Raw genomic sequence first — 11,614 nt, 5'->3', positions numbered from 1 at the left:
ACCTCTTGCTTGTAACAGTTCTTTGTTTCCTTTGCTCGTTTTTGTGGTGAATGATGATTGGAAACGATGAAATTCCTTCCCCTTGCTGCAGAGAAACACAGGAGGGATTTGCTCCTTTGACCAAGTACCTTACTCCTGATTTTTGGGGGTCTTCCATCTTGCATCTAGCAGAGGATTTTTCCCCCATTTCATATCCCTTCCAACGTGCTATTTTAAACCCAGTCCTTGCACTTGTGGTTCTCCATCATTATTAGATGACAGCTCCCCCCCCCCCACACCCCCACGCCAAACCTAGAAATGTGAACACTGCTAACCTGGGGAGCAGAAGACCAGAGCTACAAGCTGAACCCAGGTGACTTAGCATGACCACACAGACAGACAGACCCAATCATGCATCGTTCTCCTGTGAAGAACCCCGAAAACCCTGGGGAGGGTAGGCAAGAGTTTGCATGATACGGGATGAGTGGTTCGAAGCAAGGAGAGTTGTATGCTTGTTTTTGTCTTATAGAGGGACAGCGGCAGCTCTTTCTCCACATAATATCGCAAGGGGAGATGGAGCTATCTTTGGGAGCCCTCAAGAATCGCAGATGCAGGAAATGAGACGGGGTAGTTTTAAGCTCAGTTTGTAGCCAATTTGAAAAACTGTTTCTTCATCAGCACAATTGAACCCTTGTTTTGAGGACATGGGAACTTAGGAGCGTATCGGCTTTGCATTAATAATATAGAATACTTTTGGACGTACAGGTAGGGTAAGAAAATGAAAATATTGCTATTTAGAGCTCTTGATTTATTTTAGGTAATTATATCCCACCTATCAAAATTGTGGTTTACAATCAGGTACTTCAAGCATTTTTCCTTGTAAAATATGGCTTAATACAGGGGTGCCCACACTTTTTGGGCTTGCGAGCTACTTTTAAAATGACCAAGTCAAAATGATCTACCAACAATAAAAATGCTAAACATATATATATATTTATTTATTTATATATATATATACACACCGAGTGTACTTTGTATTTATGTTCAAATATTTTTTTATTATACAGCCCCCCTCCCCCGAAAGCCTGACCCCCCCCCTGAAGGTCTGCACATTCCCCCTCAAAGGTTGACTCCCCCCCTGAAGGCCTGCACTACCCCTTGAAGGACTGCACCACCCCCCCCCCCCCGAAGGCCTCCCCTCCCCACATCCATTTACCTAATTCCAGCAGGGAGCAGTCTGCAGAGAGGATCGCTGGTACTTTAGCGACCCTTGCAGGTTGCCATAGGCCTCAGGAGCTGTCTTCCCTCTGCCCCAAGCCTGTCTCTGACTTAGAGGAGGGGCTGGACCACAGCAGAGGGAAGACAGCTCCTGAGGCCTATGGCAACCTGTAAGAATTGCTAAAGTACCACCTGCCACCGGCCGTCTCCCATTCGTCCCCTTTGGAGATCCCCACAGGAATAAGAAAGTTAAATTAATAGAATACTTAGGCACAGAAAAACAAAGAAATACTTCCAAGAACTGCCCCATAAGAACTGCCTGTCACAATGCTCATTAGTGGAACTGAATAAAAGACAAGTACAATGGATTTAGAAGGGGGACGATCCGCCCGGGTGCACGGCTTGGAGGGGTGCACAGCCGGCCAGGTCCGGGTCATCCTGCCTTTCTTTTCCCCCGGTCCGCGCTCGGGGCTTGCGCCTGCCTGGTCCCGCGCCGACGCTCGAATGGTGCCGTCAACTCCCGCGAGTCTCGCGATAACCAACAGCACCATTTGGGCGGCGGGTGCGAGCCCCGTGCGCAGACCGGTGGAAAGGAAGGGCAGGAGGACCGTGCACCTGGGGCGGGGGTGGACCGCCCCACCTCGGTACGCCACTGATTGGGAGGCCGATTTTGGGGGTTTTAAAATTGTATATCGGGCAGCATTAGGCCTCGCTCTTACCTCAATCATTACAGGCGCTTCTATTTCTTGTGATGCGCTGAGCTCCGTCCCCCACCGCCCTTCACCCCGCCCTTCCAGCACTCTGATTGGCCAGCGTTCTTTAAGAGGCGGGCCAGTCAGGAGGGGAAAAAAAGAGAAGGGAAGAAGGGAACCTGCTGTGCGATCGACTGGGGTCGCCTGAGCGAACGACCTGTCGATCGCGATCGACGCGTTGGGCACCCCTGGCTTAATACATAATTTGCTTCCCACAACCTGGCCCTTTCCAGCTTTTTAAGTTGTAAAGGGTGATTTTCTAAATTCGCAATTTACATCCATCCATTTGCACAAGAAAAAGCCATGAGAGCCTTCCAAAATGGCTGCCTAAATCTGATAATAAGCTCCTACCAGGCTGTGTTGTTTCTCTAAATCGGAGCCATTCTATATAGGTGACAAACTTTTGATGACACAATTGTTCTCTAATAGAAACCAGGTATGTAAGGCAGCCCATGTTGTAATTCCCCTGAATGCATGAGAAACCAGCCTTTGGCCCTTCTGAGCCATGTTATAAGTGCTCCGTGGCATCCCTACTGCATGTTATAACAATCCAAGGCCCGCACGCTTTACGGTTCCAAGGATATAATTTATGGACTAAAACCTTTCTGCATGTGAGATTTGTTTCTTTTCCCCAACTGGATGGTGCAGGGTCTATCTTGGATTGGATGCATTGCATTTGATAAACTGTTTGAACATGGTGACGGGACAAAAGCGCACCGGACAAAGCCATGCCGACATTTGAGCCCAGACAATTGGCCACAAGACTCCACTTTACTTAATATTGTTTGCACTGCCATTGGGGATGGGGGGGCAACCCCCCCCCCCCCCATTATACAGAAAACTTAACTTTTTCCTAAATAAATTGGGAAAAGTTAAGTTTCCTCTATAATGGGGGGTTCCAACCTCCCAACCCTTCCCAACAGCAGCACAAACAGTATTAAGTAAACTGGGGAGGTTCCCCAGGTTGGAGCTCTTTAAAATTAACTTCTGGCAGCGCGCTGGAGTCTTGCGGCCAATTGTCTGGGCTCAAATGTCGACATGGCTTTGTCCCGCGCGCGAATGACTGTGAACCTTTGAACATAGGTATTAAGTGGTTTACAATGCTGAATATAGGCATTGAGCTACTCTCTCTGTCCCGAACGGGCTCACAATCTAATTAAGCACACGTGAAAAGACATCACGGAGATATATAATAGGGAGAACGTGCAAAAGAACAGGTCGTCAAAGTGCCAATAATCGAAACGGCTTTTTAGACACATCCATGGACTTTTTAGGCCTCAGAATCCTGCTGGGCACCCAGAGCAGAAAGGGGTATTTTTGGAGGAGTGGTGTGGGTGGGATGTGGGTCGACCTAGACTGTCATCCTGCAGCGATAATCAAAAGTTTGACAAGGCTGCCTGGACGGAACTTATATGTTGACCTAAAACCAGGTATAAGTGCCCAAAAGATATCCAAAATGACCAGATAACCACTTCAGAGACAAAGTAAAGACTCGCCCACACTTCCCCCCCATGTTCACGGACCCCTCACACTGCCATAAATCTTGGAATAAAAACCTGCCTCCAGAACATCAGCACCTGGCATAGGAAAGCCTAGTAGAGCTGCATAGAGTAGTCTAGGTGTGGGCTACTGAACCATAGAGAGGAGGAGCCAGGCCCATAAGCCACTCTAACCACTACATTCATGGTGGAAAATGTGAACCCACCAAAACCCTACTGTACTGCCTTATAGGTGCCACCTGAAGACATAAGGGCTATTATGGTTGTAGACAGGTGGGTATAGTGGGTTTTGGGGGCTCACCATGACCTATAAGGGAGTTTTGATGAGATGTTTATCTGGCACCCTTTTTGTGAAGTTCACAGCACTGACCTGTAAGGTGCCCCACTGCGCTGTTGCCATGTCTGGGTGGCCAGTCCATCACAATGCTGGCCCCTCCCATGTCCAAAAGGTCTTGGTTTGGGACTTGTACAAATATTTGGACGAGAATGTGGTATAAAGATAGATGTAGTGGCGGTGTGGACGATTAAATGTCTGGACCTACAGATGGACGATTAAACCCCCAACTATTTTATAGACGTATTTTTCGAGAATGGACATTTGTGCCCTGCTGACTTTGGGTAACTTAAACATGTTTTGATTATGCCCCTCTAAGTATGCAAAAGACATTTAAATTTAGGCAACTTAGTGGTTAGAGTAGCTGCCTCAACACACTGAGGTTGCGAGTTCTATTCCTTGTGACTCTGGCCAATCACTGAACACATCATTATCCCAGGTGAAAAATAAGTACCTGTCTAAAATATGTAAAGTACTTTGATTGTAACCAACAGAAAAAGCGGCATTTATTTATTTAAAAGCCTATAGCCCACCTATAACTAAGTGAGTTCCAACATAGAATGATAGGGAAGTGAAGTAGCAACTCTTCTCTGTCACAAGAACATAAGACTAGCCTTACTGGGTCAGACCAATGGTCCATCAAGCCCACGGTGGCCAATCCAGGTCCCTAGTGCCTGGATAAAACCCAAGGAGTAGCAAGATTCCATAATCTCAAGATTCTGGAACTCCAAAGAGTAGCAACATTCCATCCAGGATAAGCAGTGGCTTCCCCCATGTCTTTCTCAATAACAAACTATGGACTTTTCCTTCAGGAACTTGTCCAAACCTTTCTTAAAACCAGCTATGCTATCCGCTCTTACCACAACCTCTGGCAATGCATTCCAGAGCTTAACTATTCTTAAGATATATGCCTGGCATGGAACCCCCCCTCTTAAGCAGCAAACTTTTATGCCTAAAGAAAGTGTGTTATAAAGGCAAGTCTCCCATTGGTAGATCTCTGTACTAAGATTCTGCCATGGTTATGCAGACAGTATGGGGATATCCTCTTGGAATCGCTGGAGCAAGTTCTTGGTCAGAACAACCTATGCACGCATTAGTAGAGCTGAGCCAAGCCAACGTGCTTTATTTAACTAAGTTTGATTGATGCTTCGGTCTTTTACGTGGTTAGAGACTTGACAGTTTTGGAAGCTAGCAGTAAGCTGTTTGAAGGCTGCCTTCACTCCAAGATTCACTGCAGATGGGACACAGCGTCTGGACTTCTTTTCACATTTTAGGTAAAATGCCAAATCTTTCTCAAGTCTGCCGTGAACACATGACATCTGTTTTTTGTCATTTTAAGAATTCATTATGTCCATAGCTTGCTGAGGGATAAGAAATTATCAGCATTTTTTTTAAGGGGAAGGGTTGGAAGGAGGAGATAGCGATGAAAGTTCCTTTTACCTAGCTGGAACCATCCCATTGTAAGGTACGGGTTGAAACAACTGTTGATTCACTCGATCCTCTTTCTCCACCTTTTTCTTGATCTTCTCAGCATTGTTCAACATAGAGCAGGGGTGGACAACTCCGGTCCTCGAGGGCCGGTTTTCAGGATTTCCCCAATGAATATGCATTCAAATAGATCTCATGCATATTCATTGGGGAAATCCTGAAAACCTGACTGGATTCCAGTCCTCGAGGACTGGAGTTGCCCACCCCTGACATAGAGCCTTGAGCAGCTGCATTCCAATTTGAGGATGGAATTTTCTCAAAGTTTTAGGAAGAAAAATAAAGATTGGCTTTCCTATTTTCTGATTCTATTTTCTGGCAGTGTTGCTAAAGCAACTTCTCTTTGTCTCATCGTGTGGCATGTTGGAAATTTTGACTAGGTTCCATTGCTGCCTCTTGCCCCCTCCTCTGATTTTAGCTTTTCCATGTTTTTGAGCAAGTTTGATTTTTTGGGTCACTTTTCCTTTTTAACCTTTTGCAAGAACTTTTCAATTCCTTTGAGTTCAACTTTCCTGATGTCTTTCCATAACTCTTAGATACCCTGTTAAGTATCCAGTGTGACAAATTGATTTTGCAAGCAGTCTCTAAATTCCAGTGGTATATTTTCGAGATCATACTTTTGCTATTTTCAGCTTTGAGTTTGCATACTAATAGCTGACCTGTACTGCAGTTGGCTCCAGCTTTCCCCCTTGTTAATGTTTCTTCAGCTTTTCTGTCGTCGACTTCCACAGATGTAGTCAATCTGGTTTTTGTACAATCCAATGAGCGAAGCCCATACAGTTGCCAGAAAAAAAGGTGAAATGGATGATGATCCTTTACCGACTTGTGTTTTGGTTCCACTGCAACGTTATTGAGAAAAGTCAAATACGCGTAGCTTATAAAGTAGCATTGGAAAAGAACAGCAAAATCCTGGGGCAACTAACCAATGCCAGAGTTAATATATGTTCAACGGCTCCCCCTTCTGCTTCTATTCCTTTCTCTCCTCTCTTCTACATTCCAAAGTATTTAGATCAATGCTGTCTTGTTAAAATGTTTATTTTATTTTTATTTTTCCTCTAACTCTACTTTTCATTTCTCTATTACCCTCCAGGTACTTTAGTTAGATTGTGAGCCTTCAGGACAGTAAGGGAATTTTTCAAGTACCTTTCTTAATTCTAATCTTAATGTATATTTTCTGTAAACCGCTTAGAACCTAACGGATGTAGCGGTATATAAGAAATAAATTACATTACATATATGCTGCCCCTGCCACCAAAATGCACACTGCTATCATTGAAATAGTAACTGAAACATTAGCACATTGCATTTCTTATTTTTAACCCGAACATAATCAACCTGATATTCACAATGATTTAAGATGGCCGTAGAGAATGGCTCTCAGTATTTGTGTAGTACCGTGAGCGAATGCAGCAATTCTGTTCTCACGCCAGCTGCAAGGGACAAGAATGAGTTCTTGCTCCAACAGAGAGCAATTAAGGCTCAGGGAGGCCTACTGAGACCACAGGGGTGGCTTCGATATGGCAAAGGCTGGGGGAGGGGGCTTTCTTGGGGCCAGGAAGGGGGATGGTGAGCGCAACCCCCTCCCCCCCCCCAAGAATAAAGACAGAATTCAGCCGGAGCCTGCATAACTTTCACATTTAGGTCCCAGCTGAAGATCTGGTGGGACCCACATGTGGTTGTTCAGCGCTGGTGTTCTCACATTGCCCTGAATCCAAAGATCTGGGGCTAAATTGTCTAGTGATGGTCAGTGTTTAAAAAAATCATTGCCTGGAACCATGTTTTGTCTCCTGGGACATGCGGTTAGCACCGCAGGGATTTAAAAGCACAGCTCGGGTGTGAATCTTCATGGTCTCACCCTGCATGTGCGCTATCACGACTTTAATTTACTGTGATGTTTTAATATCTACTCCCTAAATTATTTATAGCCTGTTCAAACGGCAAAGGTGAGGTGCCCACTACGGGGCTGTAAACCCTCAAACCTTCAGTTTCCACGCCCGATAACAGCAGAAATCATCCCCCCGCGCCCAAGGAACTGCACTTTGCTTTGTGCCGGGTTGGGTGGCAGGCGGTCATAACCCTTTTATTTTTCATATACCACTAAGTCATTTACATAATTAAAAGGCAAAGGGGAAGAAGCTAGACACACAATGCAGCATACAAGAAACCTGTAACGAGGCAGCAAAAAGAACACCCAGTCACAGCGTATCATAATGACACGAAAAATAATTACAGGCATATTAGGATTCCTATGAGCTTCGGAGCGTTTACCGTGCCGGTCCGTGGTAGAAACCCTACTGCAGCTTTAACCGGCTACGGCGAACCAGATAAAGATAGGAACTGACTTATGCAAAATATCAACACTTAACCAGTCAAATAACACCTCTGCTCCCAGTATGCCTCCAGCTGGTTTTGCTTTTCAGTTGAAAATGACTGGTTAGCCCCAAACAGGCCGCTTAAATTGCTTTGAATATCGAAGCCACGCACTCAGGTCCTGCCACCTGGCAACAACCCTTGAGTCAACGGCCGGCAGCATCTTGTGGACCTGCCGCTCTGTTCCTGAAATTGTCTGCCTGTCCACTATTTCAGCTTGGTAACTGGCATATGAAACACTTCTTCATATTCATGTCCTGAAGCCGTGGCAGCAAAAACCGGACTTATTACAGACACGTACACAGAGAGACAAATGACAGAACCCAGAGACGCCGACCGACTTCTGACTACGGGCTCTTTGTCAATCTCCCTAAAATTGCAGCATTAACACAGCAGTCTCCGTCTGCTCACCTTCCAAATGATGTTCAACAGTGCCATGATGTGGTTACCGAAAGCACAGACGCAGATCAGTGATTCAGGAAGGAGTTCATGTCCTTAGGGGTGGATAGGTCGGCTGGAAATGTTAAAAGGAAAGGCATCCGAGTTCCCACTATCTATGATTTATCTCTGGTTTTATTTACACATCAAGCAGAACTACAACAAAATAGTCTAGATCAGGGGTAGGGAATTCCGGTCCTCGAGAGCCGTATTCCAGTCAGGTTTTCAGGATTCCCCCAATGAATATGCATGAGATCTATGTGCATGCACTGCTTTCAATGCATATTCATTGGGGAAATCCGGAAAACCCGACTGGATTGCGGCCCTCGAGGAGGGATTTTGAGATCCCTGGTCTAGCACAAGGGTAGGCAACTCCGGTCCTCAAGAGCCGGAATCCAGTCGGGTTTTCAGGATTCCCCCAATGAATCTGCATGAGATCTATGTGCATGCACTGCTTTCAATGCATATTCATTGGGGAAATCCTGAAAACTCGACTGGAATAGGGCTCTCGAGGACCGGAGTTCCCTACCCCTGGTCTAGATCAACTCGGTCCTGGAGTCCCCCCTTGGCAGTCAGGTTTTCAGGATATCCATAATGAAGAGGCATGAAAGAAATTTGCATATCATGGAGGCAGTGTACGGCAATCAAGTTTATACATATTCATTGTGGATATCCTGAAAACCTGACTCCAGGACCGAGTTTCATTGCAGTTTGGAATGAAAGTAACCTTTAAAAATATTTCTTGTACCAACAGTCCTTAAATGAAGGTGGACCCCCCCCCCCCCTGAGAATTCTGGAGACTCAGAATGAAAAACAAATCACAAAGAGGTGTGGTGGGATTTGAACCAGGGCCCCCTGACTAAGACCACTGCTGTAACCATTAGGCTATTCCATCTGGAGAGTGATGTGGTCATTTTGTGACACAGAAGTCCCTCCACTGCCACAATGACTTCTATGTACCTTATTTTGAACCTTGTTTGGATATTTCAGTTTGGAAAATGGATATTCCTACTGGATGTTACTGGTGCATGGACGCCCATGTCTCGTGTATTTCAAAACAGGTTGTACCTTGCCAAATCCTAGTCTAAAACACCAGTACCACCACCAAGGTACCGACCTGCATGGTCTTTCTAACATACCATTCAATACATCCCAAAGGAGGATGAGAATCTGGCAAATTGCAAAAAAAAAAAAAAAAAAAAAAAAAGGAATCGCCATAAGTGTAGATTTGAAGAGTGAGGAATGTTTATTTTTGTTTTGTAAAATACAGATTGCCAATAACCAGCAGCTACAGTCAGCACCAACATTTATATGACGTTAATGAAGGTTGGTTTGTTCATAGTGCTTTTTCTATTACAGTACAATGATGTTTAATGACACTGTGGATGGGGAGAAGCATCCAACTGCTTTTCTTTCCTGGGTCTTAATGGCTTTGAAGTGGTCAACAATCGAAGAACCTCAAACCCCACCCCACCTCATCCTTTGTCTTCTATACCGCGCAGATTTCAACTAGGATTCAGTGCAGTTCACAATAAGGATCGATGTGATGGGTTCATGAAGAGTTTTGATCAGAGTACATGAAGTTTGGTTGAAGGTTACTCGGGGAGAGTAAACATTAATTCATACAGGTGAGCGACTGACTTCCCCCAACAAGGCACTCTTCAATCATGGCCACAGATTAGATGGCACCTTGGCTCCTTGTGTCAGACCAAAGAGGTTCAGGTGCACTAAATGGCCGGATTATGGTGTTTCACGAGAAGGTGCTTTTCACCATCCAGCATAGTATGTTACATTTAGCACTTTAGAAAGGATGCAATGCAAAGTGTGTCCACGGCGACAGTGATGGGGACAAAACAGCAGAACAGAGGTGTTTCTGAGACCTGATTGTGTCGCCTCACAGATCAGAAGTCACAACTTCCTAGAGAAGAGAATCAAGTCTCCTCTCCGATAGCTCAATGCTGATATTTTTTGATTGGACCCTGGTGAGACACTAATAGTTCCATTTCAGTGTTCAAGCGTCCTATCTGCCTCATTAACCCTGCAATTCCTTTATTGCTAAGCGCCCGATTCAAGGCCATGCCGACACTATGCTCCACAGGAGGTACCTGTGTCTTCACCAACCAGTAGCTCCGCCTTCTCAACCAGATGAGATTCTAGTCCTCCATGTGCCACACACTGTCCGATTCTTTCAGAATTTGAGAGATTTATTTTCAAAAGAGGCTGATAATCAGAGGGTTCTAAACCGGCCTCTCTTGAATACCTAAATCTAGGCTCCTAGTTTTAACAGGCTCTCAAATTTAGGAACCTAAGTAGATTTAGGACAGGGAAAACAGTTGGGAGACTAGCACTGATTTTCTGCACTTGGGGGTGGGGGTGTAGGAGAGGGGGGTAATTCTAATTTGATGCCTCCCTGAGGTTATTGTATAGTAGAACAAGGCACCTGGGATCAACTGTCATTGTCACATCTAACATGTTGGTGCAACACTTGACAGCCGCAGAGCTGGCACAAATGCAGCAAGGATACATGAAATTATAGCATTGTGTAAATTACACGCAGAAATGGGTGTCCTGCCAAGGTTTCATCCCTGTGTACGTACCCACGACAGACGTTAAGCAAAATAGCACTTAGACAGAACCTTGGCATCACATGTGAATATGTCCATGTTCTAAACATTTAAGCACACATGCAAACGTGAGCATTCAGCCTATTTGCCGAAACCAGAGGACAGTTAGGCGCTTGGCTTTTTCTGAATAGCGGCCTCTAAACCTTTACATGTAGGATCAATGACCAAGTTCCTTCTTATTTGACATGAAAGGTCATGAGCTTAACCCCTGTACTGAAGGGCTTCAGGGTCACAACACCCGTTCTGTACAACTTCGCCTACTTTAAAACCTTGGATATACTTGTCTTAGCATTATGGTGAACGAGGCACAGAAACAGTCTCACTTTCATATGCGTAACCTGAAACGCATTTCAAACACCCCACGCTCACCAGAACCCAACCATCCTTGGGTAGGACGTCAAGAGATCAAGATACCCAATGTCCATTAGAAAACATTTGAAGCCCTCCAGCCATGAGCTTCAAATGGGAGATCACAGTTTCATTTTCTTAAGGGGAGACTGTATTCTCATAACTCCATGCCTTCCCCTTGAAAAGTCTTGTCGTTGATATACAGTTTCATAATTCTTTAGTGCTTTCAAAGGAAGATATTTCATGGAAAACTGGGTTTTGAGAAAAGAACGGTCCAAAAGGTTTGTTGAAAAGTGTCAAACTGGTACGGTACAGTAACTTTTCAACAAACCTTTTGGCGGGGTTCCCTGACGCAGGGTCGAAACATGATACATCATGTCAGAACCTTCTAAGCAGATACTTTTGGAATTTTTTTGTGCAGAACTGGGATCATTTTAACATTAAAAGCAAGTGAAAATTAAAAGAAAAATATGCTACGATTGGATGGTGAGGCTACATTTGGGGAGTTTTCCCCTGCTGTGGTCCTCCAGAGCAAATTATTTTCCCATGGAATTTCTTTTTGAAATT

Source organism: Geotrypetes seraphini, chromosome 18 (assembly GCF_902459505.1).
Source record: "Geotrypetes seraphini chromosome 18, aGeoSer1.1, whole genome shotgun sequence".
NCBI lineage: Eukaryota > Metazoa > Chordata > Amphibia > Gymnophiona > Dermophiidae > Geotrypetes > Geotrypetes seraphini.
The sequence above is the reverse complement of the archived record's forward strand: the minus strand, read 5'-3'. Positions refer to the sequence as shown.